A 4,135-nucleotide genomic window follows, 5' to 3' on the forward strand; every position below is an offset into this window, starting at 1 on the left:
GGCGGCAGGGACTATATGGGGCCTTGATTCTGCCTCAGATTAAAGGGAACAGAGGAGGCACCCCAGGAAGGAGCAGACAAACCTCCTTTGTGAAGTCAAGACCCAGCCAAGTCGTGTGGCAGTCAGTATAGGCATCCAGGGCCAGTGCAGTTCTGAGAGCAAGATCACAAAGGACACACGCCTTGGCCAGTGGAGACTGAGGGAAGACTGGAAGAGCTCTGTGGTCACGGACTTGGGCCACTAGACTTGCGCCAGCAGGACTAATTTCAGATCCCATTGACCTGGGATCATTAGGCTACTCTACAAATAACAGCAGTATCATATCATACACATTTACTCAAGAATTCAATTCTCCAGGCACAGCGAGCACCCACAGAGCAAAGGGCAAAACAACATAATGATTCCATCCCCAAGTGGCAGTCAGCAAGTGCCCAGCCTGGAGGATGAGCTGGGGGGCAAGAGTCCTGTTTTCTCTTTGGGGAAGTTACCACATGGCTTCTAAACACAGTCAGTTACTTCACCTGGAGCTTAACTGAAAAGATGCAATCTGTTCCAGCAAAGGGGAGGCAAACCTGCCTAGACATTTGACCAGAGAGAACTTACCGGTGGCAAACAAGCTCATGAAAAGATGGTCAATATCATTAGCCATTAGGAAAATGCACATTTAAACCACTACACACCTATAGGAATGGCTATAATTTTATAAGTTTTATAACACCACTTGCTGGGAAAGATGTAAGAAGCTGGAGCATCAAAAATGGCTGGTGGGAATGCGAAATGGTACAGCCACTCCAAAAAAGAGTTGGGCAGTTTCTTATACAATGAAACAGGAAATGAACCATAGGACCCAGCAATCATGCTCAATCATTTATCCCTGAGAAATAAAGCCTCTACTCCTAAAAATGTACATGACTGTCCACAGCTTTATTCATCATAGCCCAAACTGTAAACAAACTACAAAGGATGTAAATTGGGTGTATCCATATCATGGAATACTTCTAAGCAATAAAAAAGGAATAACCTATGGAAACACACACCAACTTGAATGGATCTCCAGAGAATTATGCTGAAAAACAACCACCACCGAAAAATCTAATCTCAAATGGTTATATGCTATACATGTATGCAAACAAATGATTTCACTTCTTAAATAACCTGAACTATCAAAAGTATAGAACTGGAGGGCAGATTGGTGGTTGCCAGAGGTCAGGGATGGCAAGTAGCTATCAAGGAGCAGAGTACAGGCAGACTCTGGTGATCAAGAGTTCTGTATCTCGATGCTGGTGGCGGGGACTTTATGAATCTACACATGGGAAAAATTTGTGCTTACTGTTTCTACATGCAGACGCCACTGTTGAAATCTGAATGAGCTCTGTGGACTGCAGCACTATCAGTTTCCTGGTTTTGATATTATAGGACAATTTGATATTGTATTACAGTTATGTAAGATGTTACAATCCTGGGAAACTGGCTGGAGGGCACACAGGACCTCCCTGTATATTTGCTTGTGGCGGGGGGCAACTTCCTGAGAATCTATCAGTTCAGTTCAGTCGTTCAGTGGTGTCCAACTCTTTGTGACCCCATGAATCGCAGCACGCCAGGCCTCCCTGTCCATCACCAACTCCCGGAGTTCACTCAAACTCAAATCCACTGAGTCAGTGATGCCATCCAGCCATCTCATCCTCGGTCATCCCCTTCTCCTCCTGCCCTCAATCCCTCCCAGCATAGAGTCTTTTCCAATGAGTCACCTCTTCGCATGAGGTGGCCAAAGTACTGGAGTTTCAGCTTTAGCATCATTCCCTCCAAAAGAAATCCCAGGGCTGATCTCCTTCAGAATGGACTGGTTGGATCTCCTTGCAGTCCAAGGACTCTCAAGAGTCTTCTCCAACACCATTATTCCCAAATAAAAAGTTAAAAAAGAAACTGGTCAGGTATTGTATGAGAGGGGAGAAGGTGAGCATTCCCTTGACAAGAATGGAAGAGGCCCTTGGGCCTGACAACACCCACATGGTTAAGGCATTGCTTCATGGCATCTAACCTGCTTTTGTAGAGAACAGACTTGTGGGAGCAGTGAGGGAAAGTAGTGAGGGTTACGAATTGAGACAGCAGCATTGCCATATATATATACACTACCAGTGTGAAATAGCTAGCTAGTGGGAAGCTGTGGTAGAGCGCAGTGAGCTCAGCTAGGTAGAGGGCCGGGGTGGGATGGTGGGAGAGAAGCTCAAGAGGGAGGGGATATATGTATGCAGACGGCTGGCTGACTCACATTGTACAGCAGAAACGAACGCAATATTGTGAAGCAATCACATTCCAATTTTGAAAATTAAAAAAAAAAAAAAAAACTAGTCAGGCCGAACAAAATAAAAGTCAGTGTTCCCATTTCCAACATACCACCTCCCTGGGGGACTCTCAAGAGTAATTGTCACTGTAGGTGATTCCTTGCACATAAGATGTGACTGTACTCCTGAAACTCAAAGCTCGCTCATGCTTGTAGCTTAGAACTACACTCATCCCTGGGGACCGAGCTTCCCCTGGGCATTGCTGCCGTGTCTTCATGAGTCCTGCTGGAAGGAGACCCCTCTCCCCATTCATTGATTGCATGAGACTTCTTCAGACAAGGTCACAGGCACATCCAATAATCCGAAATGATCCTTTAACCAAACATATTTGGGATGCACTGGGCTAGACTGTGTTCCTAAGTGTCCTCTGAAACCTATGGACGGAAACAATAACTACCGACTGGGCCTGTGCAGTAAGTACTTCACATCACTGTCTCACAAAACGTTCACAGCAACCCCATCTGATAGTAACTATTGCTGAACTCCATTTTTTCCACATGAGGAAATTTAGGCACAGAGAGGCTGAATAACTTGCCCCAGATCACACAGCTGGTAGCTGGCAGAGCCAGGGTTTGAACCCTGGGAATCTGGCTCCAGAGCCTAAGCACTTTATTTCTCTTTCCCAGCTTGAGCTTGACACTATTCTCAATTCCATCTAAGTTACTGGCTCCACTAAACCTAGAAGGCACCAGATTTGGTAAAGTCAGGAAGCAGATTTGCTTTCAGCCACTGCCACATGAGAGCAATGCATTATAGTGGAGCAGTTATATCCCTGGACTTTGGAGGAAGTCATACCCAAGTTCCAGTCCCAACAGACCTCCACCACCACACCACACACACACACACACACACACACACACACACACTCACACTCACACTCACAATCAGCTGTGTGACCAGGGGTAAGTGGCTTAACCTCTCTGCGCCCCAGCTTCCTTCCTGTTAAATGGGACTACTAACAACATCTATGACATAGGATGGTTTGAGGGTTAAAAAGAGAGAGTACGCAGATCTCTTAGCATAGGGCAAAACAGAGTAACTGCTCAAAAAAGAGAAACGTTGATTTTCGCTTTTCGAGGAAGAGCCTTTGCTCTTTGGTGCTGGGGAGTAAGTAGGGAAGAGGGGCAGGTTTCCGTGAGTGCTATTGTAGAAGAGAGCAATTGCTGATCCTTGATGAAAAAACAAAGGCACCTCCTCAAGGATCCCGCAGTGTGAAAGCCTTCCATGCACTTCATAGCCTGGAGGTGGTCTAACGACCGTGTCCCCTCTGAACAGAGTCGGCAACTGCTTTGGATGGGACCGCCTGCAAAGATGGCAGGACTGCTAAGGTCGCTTGATTCTTAAACCATCTGAGAAGCTACCAAGGTAGGGTTTAGGTGTGAAATTGAAAAGTACACGCTCATCCACTCGGTCGTGTCCCACCCTTTGCAACCCTATGGACTGTAGCCCACCAGGCTCCTCTGTCCATGGGATTTTCCAGGCAAGAGCACTGGAGTGGTTGCCATTTCCTCCTGCAGGGGATCTTCCCAACCCAGAGACTGAACACATGTCTCCTGAGTCTCCTGCACTGGCAGAAAGATTTTTTACCACTGAGCTGCCTAACCTACCCCCAAAATGTTTTTTTGAAGAATATTCTTAATATTCCTAAAAAATTTTTGTTCCACTTCATAGAAAACTGGAGGAAATTTTTATCACCTGGAGGAAACTTTAAAAAAGAAAAATTTATTGGAGTCTAGTTGATTTACAATGTTACGTTAGTTTCAGATGTACAGCAAAGTGAATCAGTTATACAT

At 45.7% G+C, this 4,135-nt stretch overlaps 1 pseudogene; it reads left to right on the forward strand.

The window, feature by feature from the left end:
- Positions 1-1,931: 1,931 nt before the first annotated feature.
- On the forward strand, positions 1,932-2,048 carry LOC114118131 (U6atac minor spliceosomal RNA; annotated as a pseudogene).
- The last annotated feature ends 2,087 nt before the right edge of the window (positions 2,049-4,135 follow it).

Source organism: Ovis aries, chromosome 14 (assembly GCF_016772045.2).
Source record: "Ovis aries strain OAR_USU_Benz2616 breed Rambouillet chromosome 14, ARS-UI_Ramb_v3.0, whole genome shotgun sequence".
Lineage (NCBI taxonomy): Eukaryota > Metazoa > Chordata > Mammalia > Artiodactyla > Bovidae > Ovis > Ovis aries.